We start from the raw sequence: 20,486 nt of genomic DNA on the forward strand, positions 1-20,486 counted from the left end.
CTCTATGATGGAGGCTTCCTTCATTGCCTAAAAAGAAGTCCCTAAGTCTGCACCAAATACTGCAGTGAAAGCTTTTTAAAGGTCTTATTACAAAGTTTGTGTACTTGTTAGCTTGTTGGGTATGCGAAGAAGTCTTGAACACAAAATTGGAGTGGGACTGGCAGATATGAAACTCTGAATTATTCCAAGCAATGACTGTTAGACTCCCAGAGATTAGTTTGCTGCAGATATGGTCCACCACTTCCCTGTTAAGAAAAATAGCTCGCTTTTGTGCTTTTCCAATTTCCTGCAAAACTAAGTATGTATTCTTCCACAGAGACTGAAAAATATCAAAATGAAGAAAGAGTAAATAGGAGAAAGGAATGAATGAGACACACCATTTGGGAAAAAGGAAGGAAGAAATGAAGGGTAGGAGGAAAATGGAAGAACATTAAGTCGGGTGGGGATGAGAAAGAACTGAGTAAGGTGCAAAAAGTGAGCAAAGAAATTACTTCATCACTAAATCAGCATTTGTGTTAACTTTTGGAGGTCTCATGTCTGCTGATTGCTCTTAAAAACATTTCATACAAAATTTCAGAATTTTTTTTTTTTTTTCAGAAAACTATCTTAGAAATTTCTCCCCCTTCACGGGTGGTGGGAATGAGAAAAATATCTCCTCCCATTCTGTTTCTATACTACTCATTAGTAGGGATATCTGTCTTTTGGTGAGTAGAGCCTGGAAGGGAACTTTTTCATCTGCCTTGGACATTCAAAGGCTATTCTTGTCTAAGTACAGTGGCTCTTCCAGAGGAGTCCTTTATTTGAACAGATGATTGCTGTGATAAACTTGCTTTACAAATTTGTAATCACATAAATGTTACACCAGAACCATTAGCAAGATCAACATATTTGGTGTCAGTAGATACTCCTTATAAAAAATACATTTGATATGACTTACTAGTCTTATCACAGCCCTTGCAGCTTTTTTCCTTCTGTCTAAAGAACAAGAAAAAATCTGTAACAAAACATTCGTGTAATGGAACAGTCTTTTATTGTCTTGATACAATAGATAAAATTATTTGGCTTTTTATCTAGCTTAAGGGAAAGGTAGTAAGATGGCATAGTCACTGTATTTCATTAGTTGCCCCATCATTAACTTCCGGTGCTAGTTACAGTTTTACTAAAAAATTTCTAAATAGTTGTCTCTTAGCAAAAGACAGTTCAACTAGATATTTTTCCAGTAATTTTACTCATGCAATCCTGAAAAAACCCCTGAATATCTGCATTCTTTCACAACATTTTTGAAATAAACATATTTTTAGTTTAGAAGCTTCATGCAAAAATATTGAAAGTGACCTATCAAGAGACTTAATTTGACATTTCTTTCCATGCAAAAAATCAGAATTTATGCTTTTCCTATAACTTGAAGACATAGTATCAGTTTTTGCACAGGCAAGATTATCCATTTTCTGACTAGCTCTAACGTTAATGTTCATGCAGATGACTTTTAGGAAGTAAGCTTCCTACACACCACTAATGACTTTTCAGATCCATTAGTTTGTTATGTATTATTGATTTCAAGCATTACTGATTAAGCCTGTAAGTAGATTTATTTCTGTTCCTAGAGAGTAAAGGACTGGCACCTCTTGTTACTGTTGTTAGATGAATGTTATGTTATTGCTTGCTTTAGTCAGTTCCTTGCTATATCTCCTTCCCCTCCTCTGCTCTTGTCTGTCCCCTGTGCCACTGTGCTGTTCTCGTGTTTACTATGTTTTCTAACACTCGGTTAAATGTTAGATGCTTTCCATCCAATTTCTATGTAAGAGGAATTTGCACTAAACTTTGGAAAGTATAATGTAGTACAAAAATGGAAAACTCATATATGTGCAGCAGTGTTTTTCAAAGTTAAGAGGGTGATGTTTCATGTTCATTGCCCCTTCCAGAGCCTGACCCTGCCACTGGCCACATGCTGCTCTGTCCCTGGCTGCTACTGCTTGTCAGGGACCACAGTCTGCTGCTGTCACTGTGGAGGCTCCTCAGTCATTGCAACAGCTCCTCATCCCACTGCTTCCAGGTTCCAGATTCTTTGTAGTGCCCAGGTATGTCAGATTACTCAGTACTGGATTTCTCACACTTCTTTCGGGGTGGTATGGTGTACTCTGTGACCAAGCCCCATATAACCAGATCCAGCTCTTTAATGTCTTGAATTCAGAGCCTACAAACTCAAGCTCCTTTTATCTTTTTAACTAGTAACTTATACATTGTACATGTGTCTCTAGCTATCATCTCCTATTTTGCATTTTTGAATTACTTTATATGTTGAATACATACACTTCAGTCCTCAGCACCTCTGTTCAGTACCAATGATATATCTTTGGTCATTTTCTGCATGCTATTCCACGAGTGTCTGATAGCTTATGTAGACATCTTGCTCATTAGTGTAGTATTTCACTCACCACCTGCATTTTTAAGTACCTCACTATTTTTGATGCACAGCTATAATAATTAGACTTCATATTAGGGTGTCAGCACTGATAATCTACACCATATTTCAAGGCCATTTTTTTTAAGTACTTAAATGGTATTTTGGGGAAATCTTACTCAATACCAGGTTATCAAATGTCTGTAAGATACAGTCACCTAAGTTAATTCTCAAAAATGAGAATGTGCCACCTCCATCAGCTGTGGGACAGAGCAAAACAAAGATCACATGCCTATGTAAATCAGGGTTTGGGACTTATATAGTGCAGGTGGTTGTAAAAGAAGAGTTATAGAATAGAAGTTTTGAATGTACCTGTTTTCACATGTCTGGGTGGTGTTTTTCTGTTAGACCTTGTCACCTAACAGCCATTATTTTTCTGCAAGGAGACTGAGAATCAAGCCCTCTGTAGGAAGTGAAGCACAAAGTTCCTCAGGTGGGGAGAGGTTGTTAAAAAGGTTTTCTTGGTAATGACTGCAAAGGAAGAAGATTGAAATTAATTTAAAACAACTGAGTAGTAGTATCTATCTTTTGGTAAATAAATCAGTCACTGTAAAGTTATATCCTGAATTTAAACAGTGTCAGTCTGCTACCTCACGCAATGCTAATTTTTTCTTTCCTTGGCACTAAATACCGTCTCTTTTCACTCATCACCTCATGATAATACAATACATAACAGAAGGGGGAGAGTGGTTATTATCTGATTTCTGTTAGCATCAGCTTTTTCCCCTTGTTGGTTATCTCCCCAGCTTCTGGAACTTACAAGAGATTTCAGAATACACAGGAGGACATTTAGGTACCCTGTTCTCATATAAGTGGCAACTCATGAGAGACTGTCATTTAAAACTACTTTCAAGTACTTACCTTAAGCTACTTAGCATGTACTGTCAGAGCTATACGGTTGTAAAGCAATTTATTTCTAGGTGTATGGTTAGAACTGTCAATTGCCCAAGACATTTTAGACCTCAGGATTCCAATGGCATCTTAAAATACTACAAGGACTTTCTTTAGGAATATTTTTTTCCTTCTTTCTTGCTTTTCTTTGCCTATCCTAAACCAAGAAGTCAGGGATAATCAGTGCAAAGTCTTTTGAACTTCATCCCCCAGACCTGTGAGAACAAGCCTTTGATTTTGAGGTGAATACAGTTGCTGTTAATTTATATTAATATGAATACATAAGCAATAGTAACTTGAAAAATATCTATTTGCTCCCACGTAAATAACTGTATAAAAATGTATCCCCTAAGCTTTAGGACTTCTAGCTGCCAACTTACTAGCAAACCAAAGGGAATAGTCAAAAGATCCTATTTCTTTCTATCACTCTTCTAGCAACCACAAAGAAAATGCCACTTCAAATATAATTTTTGATTTTTCTCCCTGTCTCACTGTACTACTCCTTGGTCAAGGAGAGGGTTTCTGTAGTATGGTCAGAATACAAGGATCTGTCTCATTTAAGCCTGGTTTATCCCCTTATATGACAAGACAGAGTGTCACCATAAATGAAAGTCAGACCCTCAGGCAAATTCAAATTTCCAATGTTGGGCTGTGGTGCTCTCTTGAAGAGCACATGGTGGACTGTCCTTTTCCACAGCAGGAAAGCTGTACCCCAGTGCCTCTGCTGACCTCTGGGAAACTGAACTATGAAATTGTCTTCTGTCTTCTACTGTCTTCTACCTGTCTTCTACTGAGGATAGACTGATTTTGATCATGAATGGGAGATATAAAGCTACAGTTAAAAATCAGGATTACCTCTGGCAATTTAAGGGCCTCTATGGCAAATAACCTGTTCATTGCACATTTGTTTACTAATAACATGTACCAGGTCACAACTGCACTGCCAGTCATGACACGGGTCATTTTGTCCCTCCCTAATATCTAGCCTGGCTTAACCCCTGCAAGTTACTCAACCTCATTCTTTAGCTCCTTGTTTTTAGACTCACCAATACCACATTCCTATAGTTAAACAACTGAAATAAGTCATCACAGAAATGTGAAAACAGAGGAGTGAAAGCAAGGAACTTTTTCAAATGACACAATGCAATGACCCCGTATTTGCATTATTCCTGTTATTTACTGAACTGTTTGGAAATTATTTCACTAGCTTCAGCACTGCTGATTTTTACTAGCTTTTCTTGCAGACATGAAGATTCTGTAAGATTACTTTAGGAACAGATGCAGTAATTTTCCTGCATTATCTACCACTACAGTGGTAAGTCCCTTACAACTTATTTTTGCTAGCACTGTCCCATTATGAAGACCTTGAGGTTTTTAGGTATTTAAGGAGAGATTTGTTTTTTAATGTAGCATTCTGATACAGTTTCCTAAAAATGAATCTCTTTAAATACACAGAGCACAGTCTCCTGTACAGTTTGAATGTACAGCACTTAAGTAATAGAGGCTACTGTTGAAGTGGTATGTGAAGTAGTCCAAATAATAACAGAAAGCTCAAGAATAATTCAAAGTCCTGGTTTTTGGGTCCACTAGTACCAGTGAACAGAAAATGATGTTAAAAAGAAGCCAAGACCCCAGCATAATAAACTTTTTTTCCCACGGGCTGTACTTCTCCCATAGCTATGTCCTGAGGGTGTATTCAACTGAGCTAAGCTTAGCAAGAGTTTTATGCCTTGTTTCTGCTAGTCATCCATGCCCTGTCTGTAGCATGGAGACAGACAGGCAGTCCTACAGGGTGGCTTGTTCTGGCTAATCTGGACTATCTCAGAATGGGACCAGTCACTTGGTTGTGGCGTTTAAAGAGGACACACAGCTAGTTCAGAAGAGACAACTAAGTTTTCAATGGCTGAGCCTTTTTAAGATGAATTCCCACTTTTCTAAGGTCTACATTATCTCTGCATAAAAATTTCCTGACAATCATAAGAATTTTATCCCTTGTGATTATATTTTTTTTTTTTACAATGCCAGGAAGCTGTTACAGGAGCCCTAGGAGATGTCCAAGTATTTCTGTCATTTATCCTTTAGGTGGATATAGATTCTTTTGCCCTAGGAGCTGATTCTTCTGAAAATTCCAGTGGGTATGCTCCATAGTATCAGATGTTAGCATTTGTGCTGGTCCCAGCTGGAGATTTCCTCTTCCATGGAGTAAGACACAAAAATGAAGCCATGTGAAAGCTTCATATGAGCTAGGTAAATGCTTGGCTCTTTACAGCTTGCAGACAAACTTAAAAACTGAATGGGTAGTATTTGGCAGACAATACTTTCTTTCAATACAGAGATCAGTTTCATCAAAAGAGCGTAAATCATTTAATTTGCAGAAGACTTTAAATTTGCTGACAATAATAGAAAAGTAAAATAGGACAGAGGAAAAAAAACCTGCACATCTGACCACTGCAACTTCAGAGGTTGAAAAAGCATTATCTTGTGTAATATGTATTATTTTCCCCGTTGCTTTTCTTTTGTTTAATACAAACTGTTTAACACACTGTAGAGAAATAAACCACCATCTAGGCTTGGTTTGAAATTGCCCAAGTCACAGTTGAAAACCCTCTAGTATTATTCCAAATTTGTATTTAGAGTGCCATCATTTTCTCAAAAGATACTTTACCTGGAGACCACTTCAGTTTCAACACAATACTCTGCTTCTGAAATTCAGTAAAGCGGAAATGAGAAATTCACATTATAGCTGACAAACAATGTTCTTTACTCCAATTTGTTGAAAAAGGACAGAAGAAATGTTGGCTTTTCTGTACCTGCTTTTTGTACTAACAATTGATGTTTAGGAAAAGCTGTAAACAGTTCAAGCCTCTAGCAAAACATGGCAAACATCTGTTGTAAAAAGTCTTTGGTAGAACTGTAGATACTGCAGTCTAGCCTGAAGAAAGGCTTCTGCCTTAACCCTCCCATGCGGAAAAGTTTCTGAACAGTTGGACTACTGCGTAATTGAAGACCTATGACGGTTTCCTGAAAAAAGGAAAGACAAAGAGGGAACTCAACTTCTTTGTCCTGTTCAGTCAAGACAACAGAATCAGATGCTGAAGAGCAAAAATGGTTCAGAGAAGGATGAAAGGCCTGGGAAGGTAATCACCACTTTCTTTTGCAGCTCAGGCTGCATGGACCTAGTTCAGGGAAGTCCAAACTGCCAGGCTGACATGTCTCTCGCCTGCAGGAACCCAGGCGCTGCAGGAGGATAACCTGTCTAAAATTCAAGTTCAGTTTGACAGTGAACACAGTTTAAGTGCTGATCTGCACATAAATTGTCACAAGAATAATTACACTGCTCTTACTTTACATCTTTTGCTATGCAAGTCCAATATGTGGATACTCTTTTTTTGTCTTAAAATAGTAAAACTTAAATCAATATCATGCTATAATTATTGTCTTGTCCTCAGCTGAAGGACACCCACGCTTCCAAGAAATTCTGCACATTGTGTCAACTGGCAAAAGGCTTCAGATGAAGCAGATGTGGTTGTTTTGATAAAGTCATGTAAATGAGGCCCCTGTGTGCTTTCAGGGCATAGAAGTTTCACAGCTATTTCCTTAGCATTGTAGGAGTTTCCTTGGGCAGCCAACAACCTTCTTGTTCCAGAATAACACATCACAGTCAAAATAATCACATACATTTTTGCTAACATCAACCAAAGAAATTTCTAGTAGAATTGCTTAGTAATAAAAACTATAAAAATACATGCATATGAATTTCTTTATATAGAGGAGGAGAGGAATTGCTGTTGACTACAGAACATCAATAAAGACACTACTCATAACTCAGAATGTTAATTTTATCAAAGACTAATTATTTTAACTAGTGAAATCTTATGTCTGTCAGATGGACAAAACTGATGAGTTTAAAATCGGATTTTATTAACAGGTGTGGGGAAATAAGTCTCCCATTGTTATTTCTCAAGTACCAGAACAGGAAAGCAAGTTGCAAATGGCTGAACAAAGAAAAGAACCTATTTAATTTGATTTTTAGTATATTTTTATTTCAACAGAGGAGGTATTAGTATATGGGAATATATAAAATGAAGAAGTATATTAGTATATGGGAATATAGTAGAAATCTTAAATAATCTAGTTTAATTGCTGAATTCCAGATACAATTTGTAAGACTCAACTGAAGCAAAGTACTTGTGTATTTGTAAAACCTAGAACTGATGACAGACAGCAAAATGTACCATCACTGGGATATGGATTATCTGCCATACCATAGTAAAGCTGGAATTTTCCTCTTCCAAAATTTTTGTCCCAGTCTCCTAAAGTCCTGCCTTCCAGTTCCTAATTCTTTTGTTGAAGCACAAAACTTTATTCTTATAGAGGGCCAAATGGTTTGTGCTTTTCCCTGTTTGTCACACACATTGCCTACCATTGTATTTAATGTCCTTGCACATTCGAAGTTCAATGGAGAAACAAGTCATTATGACACTAGAAAACCAGCTTCAAACTATATCTGTGGGCTGGATTACAGCTGCCCCTCTCCTCTGTTTTTCCACATGACACACCCTTTGCTTTTAATGATAATACTCCTGTGTTTTATGTGTCTGGTGGTGTTTCATGAATTTTGGCAAGGGATGTTGCCAAGTCAGGAAAACATGCCGTTATTTCTGTTGGTATTTGCTGTAACTGTTACAATGTAAAGACAGGCTATGCAAGCTCTGTAGGTAAAAATCTTTCATTAGATGAACTGGCATAGCTGGAAAAATTAGGCAGTTTTCAGACACACACAAATTAATGTGTGGTAAGAAGTTGTCAGGGCAGGTAAAAGCAGCAGCTTTCAAAACTAAAACCAAATTGCAATAATTCCTGGGTTTAGTTAGATAAGTACCCTGCACAAAAGACCATCAGCATTTTTGCTTACATATGCACTTTTAGAAAGGTGCATCAAGTGACCTCACGATAGGTATATAGGTGATATTCCAGAACCAGTGCTCCAAAATGCACACGCAGAGATGATCATTAAAGGACTAAAATACTCAGCTCCCTGTGGATGAATATTTCTCATAGAATGATCTTTAATATGACCTCTCAATACTGATCATTAAGCAAAACTTGCAAAACAGCCGTCAGTTTGGAACATATATTCGTAACTCTACTGCTTACCAAAAATTATGAACTCAGCCCCAGTGGAATGGTTGGAGACTGCAAAATAGTCACTCTTTTTAAGGTCTCCCCTCTGTTATTTTTCTGCACTCAGTGAATCATTTTACTTTTACTGCAGCAATGTCTAATAAGTGGAGGTAAGAAATTCAGTAGAAGCACCATCAAAGTACCACAAGAAAAGCCTGAGAAATAGAAGTGATTAGAAACTATTCCCAACATAGCAAATGTTAATGTTGCATCACTCTGTTAGATTTCTGGTTTTATTCAGCCTCTCAGTTCTTAAAGCCTAATTGCTATACAAAAACCATGTTCCTAAATCTTCACCTAGTCACTTAGTCACTCTAGGTGCTTCAGTTGCAGGTGCTTCTCTGGAATGTGAATTTTGGAGTTCTGATCATCAAACCTTGAAAATCAGAGCTTTAAATAAGGCTATTTAGGATCTTTAAAAAAAAAAAAAAAGAAAAAGACGTTGCATTAAAATCTGTGAACCAAAAATTCAAGAGGAATGATTTTTCTTCCAATCATTAGGAGAATGGATGGAAAGGGAACTTGTGTCTCAGCTGGTTTGTTCTGGCTTTTTTTTTGAAAGGCACTTGCGTATCATGAAGAGAGTTGCTGAGCTGAGATGAAAACTGGTTTTGTAGTATGACTGTGTTTTAAATTATACAAAGCTTTCCAAGAGAGGCTGTGTTAGCTTTCAGATTTCTGTGCTTGTGCTCAAGCTAAAGAGTAATTTGGCTTGGACTAAAATAACTTCACGGTTCAGACTGCAGCCTTTCTTCTCCCTGACTTTTATGTTGACAACTTGAAACTACATTCTTTCTTACATCCAGAATCCTTTCACAAATCCACAAAAGCCCCACCAATGTTTGATATAGATCACTGAAATATGGTTTGAGAGGCACAGATTTGCTGAGCTGCATACTGTTGGAGGCTGAAAGCATATTCTAGGGCAATCTCACCATATTCTTGCACTGTTTCCTGGCATGCTGCTTTTAGCCACTGGTTGGCCAGGCCCAAAGAGTGGTGGTGAACTGAGTTAAACCCAGTTGGCGGCCAGTCACGAGTGGTGTCCCCCAGGGCATCTTTATTGATGACCTAGACGAGGTCATCAGTAAGTTTGCAGATGACACCAAGTTGGGTGGGAGTGTTGATCGGCTTGAGGGTAGGGAGGCTCTGCAGAGAGATCTGGACAGGCTGGAGCGATGGGCTAAGGCCAACTGTAGGAGTTTCAATAAGGCCAAGTGCCGGGTGCTGCACTTGGGCCACAGCAACCCCCAGCAGCGCTACAGGCTTGGGGAGGAGTGGCTGGAGAGCTGCCAGTCAGAGAGGGACCTGGGGGTGTTGACTGACAGCCGGCTGAACAGGAGCCAGCAGTGAGCCCAGGTGGCCAAGAAGGCCAATGGCATCCTGGCTTGTATCAGCAATAGCGTGGCCAGCAGGGACAGGGAAGGGATCTTACCCCTGTACTCGGCACTGGTGAGGCCGCACCTCGATGACTGTGTTCAGTTTTGGGCCCCTCACTGCAAAAAGGACATTGAATTACTCGAGCGTGTCCAGAGAAGGGCAACGAAGCTGGTGAAGGGTCTGGAGCCCATGTCGTAAGAGGAGCGGCTGAGGGAACTGGGGTTGTTTAGTCTGGAGAAGAGGAGGCTGAGGGGAGACCTCATCGCCCTCTACAACTGCCTGAAAGGAGGTTGCAGAGAGCTGGGGATGAGTCTCTTGAACCAAGTAATAAGCAATAGGACAAGAGGTAATGGCCTCAAGTTGTGCCAGGGAAGGTTTAGACTGGATATTAGGAAGTATTTCTTTCCAGAACGGGTTGTTAGGTGTTGGAATGGGCTGCCCAGGGAGGTGGTGGAGTCCCCATCCCTGGAGGTTTTTAAGACTTGGGTTGACATAGCGCTTAGGGATATGGTGTAGTTGGGAACTGTCAGTGTTAGGTTAATGGTTGGACTAGATGATCTTCAAGGTCCTTTCCAACCTAGATGATTCCGTGATTCTGTGGATGTTAGATTAGACAGACCTTTGGACTGACTCAGAGTGGTCATTCTCATACTGTTCTGTTCTAGGAGATACTTATTAAATACTAAGATCTTTTTCTAATGCAACAGATGATTTTAAATAATAAATAAATAAAAAACCTCTCATGAGATCTTTTGCTCTAAACTTCCAAAATGTCAGAAGATTCCAAATCCAAAGTTAAGATCCTAAACAAGTGGCCAGATGGTAAATAGGTATTTAGGGTGACACCAGTGCAAGGTAGTAAGACTCTGTATTTGAGAAAATGTGCTTAGGTATTAAGAATTTAATTTCACAGAAACAATTCAGTAGTGAGAATTTAATAAGAATTGGAGACTCAGGCTCTGTCAGGGACCTGAGTGCACTAATAGGTCTTAATTTCCCTGACCAGCCCCACCTGACACCCCCACCAACCCCCTCTACCCATGGGGCCGGGACTGTATTTAAGTATGCCTGTGGCCAGCTGTGGGCCTCAATGATCTCGCTTTGGGTATGATCACTGGCTCTGACTTACTGCCTTTTGCTCCCAGGTTTGCCTCAGGCCTGCTTTGCTGGCATGGACTGGCCTGATAGCCCAGATTCTCAGCTCATCCTGGCTACCATCCCTGGGTCTGCCTGGCTCATCTTGCTCGTGTCCTGTGGGATGGTGCCCTGGCTGTTGAGGCTTCTGGCCTCCTGCTTTATTATCATCCTCCTGGCCCCTATAAAGCAGCTGGCCATTGCTGTTCCCTGACATAGTCTAACACTCATATTCTATTCTTAAATTCTTACTTTTCTTTATTCTTAGTTCAATTTTTGTTTGTTTGCTTAAGTGTTTGAACACCAGACTGTTTGACCATCTCAAAACATCCTTACAAGAAAAGAAGTGCCACACTTTCTGCTCTACAAGTATTGAACTGAAGTTGCAGGGGAACCAAGTCACCTGTTAAATCGTGAAGAAGTTCCTCTGGAGAATTAGGTCCTGTAGTGTTCAAATCAGCAGAGTGAATGGGAAAAAACCTCCACTGTTTTCCCACTGTAAAGGAGCTCTGGAGGGCTTGTCCAGAAACTAGAGCCTGTCAGGTGACAAGCATTGCTAGGAAGGGAACATGCTTTGACGTCTGTACACCCCTTGGAAACTTGTGGCAGAATCTTCCTTGGGCAGTTTATACTAGCTTTGCAGTTGTTTTGTAATGGGGAGCCCTGAGCCTCAAGCGGTAAGAGCTGAGTTAGTAGAGCAATGTTGACTTACGCTATCTGAGGAGTAGATGCATGATAAAAGTACAAAACTGCTTAAATCTGTAAGGGCAATTAGACCTGGAAGCTTACTGTATGTTCTGTGGAATATCTATTTTGGTGAACTGTACTATTGAGTCCTAACAGGTATAATGCTCCTTAAACATGAAATGTTTATACTCTGAAAATAGGTTTGAGTTTCTTTGGTATCTAACTTCAGAATGCTGCCACAAGATTATTTTTCTATTGTTTTTATGGAGTAACCAACATGATCATTGTTGACTTGCTGTCTGCAAGACACTAGAGCACATTGCAGTTGTCTGATGATGGTAAGTAGTTCCAATTGCTGCACAAGGACTTTTCTCTGTGAATTGCAAAATAAACAGCCCCATTATCTCACTTTAAAAGAAATCCAAGAAAATAACTCTACCACAAGTCAATGAATTTGAAAACAGAAAGACTGAGTAGCCTGTTAAGTATGTCCATAGTCAGGAATATAATAGCAACAGTTTGTACTGATTGCATGGTTAGGATTTTTTGAACTTATCTTCACTTAAATTTGTGAAGACAGAAGTGACTGTATTTCTCATTACCCCTTCTCCTTGACAAATGGTTACTATAAAGAAACACTGAAAAAATGTAGCATTTTCACCTCTCGTGTCAAAGGCAGCAGCAATGCATTTGTTCGGTAAAATATTCTTTGTGTAGTAAGGGCAAAGGCTTAACTTTTTGTCTGGGTAGAGTTTTGGGAGGGGGAGTGGGCAAAAGGGGATGAGAATTTTACTCTTGGTAAACTACATTTTGTTACTAAAGCTGTGAAAAGAGGTAAAAACACACAAAGAAAACGTCTGTGTAATAAGGGAAAAATGCCTCTAAATGTCCATTCTTTATCAAGGTGTTCTGCAGTCTTAAGTCCCATTACCGAAACTCTGTTTAGAAAAGAGCACATTGATCTTTTTATCAGGAAAAGAAGTAGCTGAATCATTCACTCAGAAGTGAGGTAAGGCATCTTTAAATCTGATGTCCCCCATCATGGGATCCACTTGTTTGTTATACAGGAAGAGGTCAGTCACTTCCTTCTGGTGACATTCTTAAGTTTTAGTTTGTACAAGAAGGCCACTGTATGGTGATGTGCAAAATAGCTCAAGTACTCTGGGGAATCAGGCCCAGAAATGAAGTCCATGTTCAAGGATGCATGTTTTTAATGTGTTTTGGTGTTTCAAGCGTATTTGTAGCCATCTTGAAAGAGAAGAAAGAATGCAGTTCCCAACTTTCACAATCACATATATCCAATTTCAGGATATTCTTTCAGTGAAAAACTCTTACAGTAAGTAGAAATGATATGTTTGTCTATGTTTGTCTGCTGTGCCACAAAATTACTACCCAACTATGTTTTCATGATTTGCAGCATCATCGGCAAGTCATGAATAGGAATGCCAGTTCCATAAGGAGCAGGCAGAATTATAAAAGTAGAGTTAAGTGAGAAATAATAGTTTGGCTTTCTGAGGATCAGTGCCAGGTTTTTTTATCACTTTAGTTCATACGGGTTTGCTTTTGAGATGTTCATTTATTCAGAAGGGTTTATCTTTTGCTTTTTAAACTCTGAAAACAATCTTCAAGCACATATCCACATTTTTACTAAAACAAAACCCCGAGCTTTGACTTTTTTATTGTAACCATACTGAACTACTCACCAATTCATCACCAAAAAATTAAGCAGAATGTATTTGTTAAGAAAATTCATGACATTACCAGAGAATAGAAGCCCACCATGTTTGCATTACTCTCATGCCTAGAAATGTTTGGCAAGTCAAAGCTTTATACCAGCACAGAATAAAAAGTCTCTGCTTCAAAGAGCTTGTTGTCCAAGTATAGGGAGACAAGGAATGGAAGCATACTGACAAGAAAGTGGCAAGTAACCAGAAGACAACATAGGTCAGCGCTGACAATAGGGCCAGCAGGCTCTGTGTGCCTGCAGCCTAGCTATTGTCAATGTCTCTTGTTGCCGCTGCCACCAGCATGAGGAACTGCATGAAGACAAGCAAATTATGCATGTTGAAACTATTCAGGAAATGAGCGTCAGTGGCTGACAGGATGAGAGAGCTGGCAAGCCAATGCTGTCTGAAAGATGATAGGTAAACGTGGAGATAGATATTTCATCAAGGCCCTTGGAAATGAAGACCAGCAATATATATCTGATTTACTAGAAAAGGCAGAGTCAAAGAAGTGGATGCATGGCAGTAACAGTCAGAGCAATGGGCTGGGAGAGGAGAGGCTCAAGATGAAAAGGGCTCAGGCTGAGCTGGACATAGCCACACTGGCACACTTGCATCCCATCTGCAGCCTTCTGATAATTGCCCTGTACATTCCATTAATTAAGGTCAGAGAAAACGGATGTCATAGCAACTGAAACAGAAGTCAGTGAGGATCCAGAGGAGGCATTTAGCAGAGTAGGTATTAATAAAGGCCGCACTGCAGACCTAAACAAAGAAGAATCTCTATTCATTTAGAGGCCTTATGTGAACACTTGGGAAATCAGAGTCAAAGGTGATGACCGGCTGGGTGATAGCCCTAGCAGAAGAGTTTATGAAGAAACGGGCATGTGGCTTTACACTTCTGTACATTGAGAAGCTCTGATTATACAACTGCAGTGGATTCCCTTCTAGCCTAAGCATTAGGTCTGTTTGATTTTGGACTTTGTGTGAAAGGTTTCAAGTTGCAGCAGGACAAACTCCTCATAATGTCTCTGTTCTCAATGGTCATGACAGAATCCTGCCCAAATCTTGAACACTATTGTAGTCTGAGCCAAATCCTGATTCTGCTTCAGCTGCTGCTGGCAGTTTTGTCCTGAGTAGGACACTTGTCACTGAAATCTCTTACAGACTCGGCTAAAATATCCTCTGGTATTTTTAATTTGCACTCACTCTTCAGGCTGTTTTCAGAAACAATTCAAATACAAGATTTCGAAAATTCAGTGATGTTAGTGAGTGGTCTGTTTCTCCCTCCTCATCCTGCCCAAATTCCAGAAAGCAGTGCAGTCTACAGCAGCAAAGCACAGGGCACCTGCAATAGCTGTGAGCTGCAGTCAGTGATAAAGCTGTATGCTTATTAGTGCAGTAACATAATTTTCTCCCATCAGTGGAATGACAATCATGTCTTCTTTTTTTTTTTTTACAGAATCACTGACGGTATTTCTAGAAAGGGTAGGATTTCTTTCACAAGGATGTTGTAAGACAAGACAGTATGTGCCAGGAAAAATAGTTGTATAACCATCAGGTTACTATATGTATTCTCTGCAGATCGTTTGAAGACAATAGGGCTATTATCTAAGGAGAAAGATGATAATTCTTCAATATCAAATGAGACCACACTTTGTTTACCTTCTGGTTATCATGAACTATTATTTTGCAAACCCCAGGGTTTTCATTTTGATTGCTGTGTGTGAGTACAAATTGATTCTTATTGTTCCTCTTCCGTTAAGCCTTTTCATCAGAGACCTGGCTATCTCCATTACTGTCCTCTACCTTACCTATCAAGATATTTCTGCAGCCCCTTCCCATGACAGGCTCTAGTCACAGAGTTCTTTCTATTTCAGAAGTATCTACTACATAAGCAGGTGAGATTAAAAAACAATAAAAAAAAAAATGATACCAGTCATTCTTCCAGTAAGCAGTGCAAGCTCTCTATTAGTGCTGACCCAAACCTGGCACTGCTGTCTGTCACTGGCCACTGTCGGCACCTCTAATGGCAGTCAGTACTTGACTGGGGAAAAATGCTTGATAAATAGAATCTCTCTGCAATTTTATTTCTCACCCCTTCTCTATCAATAATCCTTTTTTTATCTGAGTCCTACCCTAGCTGGGAAACACACTACTCTGCGTAATCAAATCTTTCATAATGTCTGCTTCCAGCAAAGATGACAAGGCAGCTTGGAGACCACCATGTGCTGACCCAACATTTCAGCCCACTGCAGACTGAGTTGCCTGTGGCACAGACCTGATTTATTATGGGCAAGAGACTAGCAAGGGAATTTTTTTATCTAGCTGTTGCTTGAAAGATGAGGGGCTTGTTCTTTCTGCAATACTACAACGACATTTTTGTCATTTTTAAAATATGATTTGTCCCTGCATACAGTAAGCACTAAACTGCACCACCACATTCAGCTTTATTTCACACATGTAAGAAGGGCTGGAAAGGTGAGAGCTCCCATTTGGGAACTGGAAGTAGGGAAGCTTCCAGCTGAAATTTTTTGAGAAGAGTTTGGCTAACCAGAGTTCCCTGAAAAATGGTAGGCTTTGCACAGAGGTTAAGCCATAGGAGACAGCAAAGGATGAATCTGAGAGCTCAGCCCACAAAACAAGGTAAGAAGCTTTTTCTGGAGGCACTGCAAATCCAACCTGGCTGGTCTGGAGAGCTCTCTGTGTGACTACTTTTGTCTCCAGACTCTGAGGAAGGACAAGATGGACAGAGGTGGGCTGACCCTTTCAAGCTGCCTGGCCTTGAAGCCATAAGCCACTAGAGTAAGCTGGAAATACTACTGGGGAAACTAAGGCAGAGCAGCTGCTGGACTGTGTCTTGCCATAGAGTGGCAGTCTAATGCCATGTTACAGAGCTGAATTCATACTGTTGAAGAGATCACTGATACAATCTTTTCATCTCAGTGGAAGATTTTTTTTTTGGTAAGTCTTAGAAAAAAAAGTTGTGTTTGAATGGACTTTTCTAAATCATCCTTTATGGTCTGGCCCTTCTGTACTCAGTCCAGCCCTGGGATTCTCACTCTCCTGCTGTGGGGCTAAACAGCTCCATGGTGTTACATGCTTGCTACCTGCACCCTGCAGTTTGTGCTTTTGCTGTTCACCATAGATCTTGGCTATCCTATAAAATTAGAACTACCTATGAGGTGAATTATTCACTTCTACAGCTGAGAAGAAACCACATTGATTTATTGTTTTCTATTTTGTCTATTGATTTTTAGGTAGTCCCAAGAATGTGCTCCCATAAAAGGCCCAGAACTTTGTACTCAGTTTGACAATTTACAAAGCGTGTTCTTGCCTCCATGTCCCCTTGCCAAGTTACTCCAGGCATGTACAACTAAATTTAATTTCTATGATTAATGGAGCACAAAGTAGATATATATTACACAACTCTCTCCCCACTTTGTTTTTTGGGGTGCCAAAATTGCAGTGTGGTGTCTGGGAACAGCTAGGAAGTGGGAGAGTTCCCACCTGACAGATCTTAGCTGTTAAAAGGCAAAAAGAACACAGATGGTTGAAAGCAGATTTCTGTATAAAATGAGCAACCAGTTTTCACCTGCATATCTAAGCAGACAAGTTTGTTGCAGATACCAGTACAAAAGTAGGCCTCTGAAAATGCTTCTGAGAGAAGCATGTTTTCAGATGTTATAGCGACTGACAAGCAATACCGCACTGGATACTTGGGGCTCACAAGTTTTGTACAAGAGGGACTGTGTAAGGAAGGCTGCTATGGACTAAGATTTGATAGTGTGCCTTTTGAAAGGCAGATACTGAAAATGGAGAGGCTCTCCACTGAAAAATCAATAATTCCTCCCTCTATCCCACCACTTACAAGAACACCTAGCATGTCTAGAGGGCAAGCAGAGCATATTTTCAGGGTAGCACTGTTATCCCCAAGATATTTTACAGGGGTTATCACTATCATTCTCCCCATTATAATGGGAAAAAAAAAATCACACAGCTTATTAGCAGGCCTTAGAAACACCCAACTTCCTTGCTTCCTTGCTTTGTGCAGTCCTCTTTTGTAGTAACTCAAATCCCAGACCTGTATCTGCACTCAAAGAGGAGTGGGAGTTTACCTTTTCCATTATGGAGTAGTCTGTTTCTCTTTTCTCATGGTGGCCTTGGAAATCTAGGTGATCTTTTGGAAAATTTAAGGAAGCCCATGTGAGCTCCTGTAAATATGTCTTGCGGATATTAATGCCTGGCTGACCATACCCCTGGTCTTCTAACTCTCCTGGAGTTCCCCAACAGCAGTCTGTTTATCTTCTAAGCAGCAGATAACCTGTTCTTTCAGTCCACTCTGTATTCCTGCAGATGAGCTAAAACCTAATTCCACAGAGAGCTCCCAGCCAGAGGACACTGTTCCCTTTCATTCATTGTGAAAGAACTATGCTCATCTGGACTTTAATTAAATTTTACCCATGCATTACCTTTCCCTTGTTCTGTCAGAAAATTTTCTCAGTTTCATGGAAGGGCCCCAGAGTCCATGGTCTTTCTGCTATTTCTGCCTGTAGTTTATACAAAGCAATGAACAGAAGTTAATTATCAGTAGCAAGAGGTGCAAGTGAAAGTCAGGACTCTAAAACTGTGAAGGATGTTCTCACCATACTTCAATGTGACAGAACTCAGATTAATTCTGGGCAGGTGTTCTTTTCTCCAGAAGTGACCGGAGGGCAATTCAGACCTGGGCCATAAGCCAGGTGGGCTTCTGGCATATTTCCCACACAAAACTGTGTCAGAAATGTCTGAAAACTTTAGGATGAGCTGGATGGCTTTAGAAAATACCTGGGGTCATGAACTGATACATTTTCTCCATTAAGCTTCCCAGGGATACAACAGAGGTAAGCTTCTGAAGGAGAATAAACAAGGGAGAGACAGAGGGCAAATTTCCCTCCAAATCCATAAGTCTAGTCTTATCTATAAAGACAAACAATTATCACTCAGTAAAATACTTTGAATTGTTCTCTCTGGTTTAATACTGCATATAAACCAAAAGCAAATCTGAGAGAAAAATTTTTGTGAAGGATTTGCTATTACATGTCTTTGTCTAACCTCCCAAGCCCTAGGTACAGAGAATGAGATACCTCATACTTCACACTTTGTGCAGTTCTAGGATGACTCCTCTCCTTCCATGGAAGCTGAGGCACTGCATATAAAATAGGTCAGCTGAATCGCCTCTAGCAATTGGCTGTAACACACTGGACATGAATCTTAGTGTTAGGGTCCACTTTTCAGAAATAACATCACTCAGCTTATAAGCGCTTAGCATTCACAAAAGCAGGCCCCAAAGGCTAAGGAAGGATACCAAATCAACAGCCCTCTTCGGACTAGCATCCACTTCTCACAGGGAAAACTTTCTCTCCTTCATACTGCATATTCTTTCATAATATACTCTCAGGAGCTGCTGAACTAATCAAATTATCTGGAATGACATGTACAACACCAGGTCTAATGAAGCAAGAAGACACATAGTTTCTATGTCTGATATGTCTGATTTACTTTAAAAAGGACTACATTTATTCCATGATTTGATGACTCTGCCAAACATATTATGGGCTCCCCTAAAAATGTCAAAAATTGGATGCTTCCACGCTAACTGGAAATTAAATATATTGACTTGTTATTATAATGAGAGGAAATAAGAAGGAAGAAAAATGTAATTTCTGACCCAGGGAAAAGGGAAACAATGTTTTAAGCTTTATGTAAACAGATTGAGTGTTGGCATTGTGCAAAACTAAAACATAAAGCAGAAAACTAAGAGGATTTGAGCAAAGAAAATTAGAATACCAAGTCAAAGAATACCTCTGATGTAGTATTTATGCCTGTCCTTGAAGATTATATGTCTCAAACTTTATGGCTTATCAGTTTGATAAGAGCAGGATGTAACTGTATGCAACTTCTTTGAACATAAAGTTCACACAAATGGGAGGCCTCCCATTGCCTCCTTTCTCTTCACTTCAGTCATTAAAATTTACTTTCTGCTCTACTACCTTGATAAGCTTTATTTGAAGATAGCATGAGCTTTTGACAGTTTCACATTGTGGCCTTCTGTAATGATATCTCCTGGCTTTTTAGTAGTAAAATGCAGAATTATCTTCCAAAAAGGTCCTGTCCCTCAGAATGTCCAACACCATTGCTTGCTGCCTCATACCTATGGTGTGCTGCATGCAAGCACTGTGTATGCAGAACACAGAGTGATGGATTTGGAGTTCACATCAATGTCTTTTGCAGTTTGTACCATTAATGTCACATCCACCATTGCCCTGATATTCATGTTTCTGATGTCACACATAGAGAAGAAGGGAAAAGCACACCCTAGAAGATGACCATAGAATCTCAGACATTGACGAAGTTGAAAATTGTCAGGTGATTAGCCACCTCAGGGCTCAGTTCTGCCACAGCTAGTTTAAATCTGTCTTGGTTGTGCCAACCTAACACTGCAGGGCAGGAGTACTTCATGAAATCTCTCTGCCTTTCCCAATAGGTCTGCTAGTAATTATTTTTAAGGTCTCACAGTTTGAGAGCCTGTAGAGTCTAAGAAGCGTCTCCTGTGGTTAATGTTCAGTGGCCTGGTGACACAAGGTAAATGCTACCTTCCTTAAATGTTTTGAGGAAAGGCAATCTGCAGCACTATAGGTGAGTGCCTTTGATATAGAGATACAGCTCCTGTTCATGGAAAGAAATGCAATCCCTTTTCCCTCAATTTAAGGTTAGGTACTGCAAGTGCTAATTTAAGGAAAGGTACGTGAGAAGGGGAATCTGCAAAGGGCTGGGGCAATACAGTTCCCACTGTTACTATCATAACCATCTCACAAAGACTTTCCAGAACAGTCACACCATCTATTTTTATTAACAGCTGCAATGAAGCTAATAGCTTGCATTAGGGTCATTTTGACGGTGGGTGGAAAGCCTGAATTCTATGATATTCAGGCTGCAGTATCTTCTAGAACAGCTTTTTCACGCTCTGTGCCTAATTCTCTATT

At 39.9% G+C, this 20,486-nt stretch overlaps 1 long non-coding RNA gene across 1 annotated transcript in view; it reads right to left on the bottom strand.

The window, feature by feature from the left end:
• Positions 1–2,779: 2,779 nt before the first annotated feature.
• The window catches only part of LOC141925606 (uncharacterized), a 59,500-nt gene continuing 41,793 nt past the window's right edge, over positions 2,780–20,486 (bottom strand). The window contains exon 3 of the long non-coding RNA XR_012623889.1: positions 2,780–2,932. This is a non-coding gene — a long non-coding RNA (uncharacterized LOC141925606). The remainder of the gene's footprint in view (positions 2,933–20,486) is intronic.

Source organism: Strix aluco, chromosome 7 (assembly GCF_031877795.1).
Source record: "Strix aluco isolate bStrAlu1 chromosome 7, bStrAlu1.hap1, whole genome shotgun sequence".
NCBI lineage: Eukaryota > Metazoa > Chordata > Aves > Strigiformes > Strigidae > Strix > Strix aluco.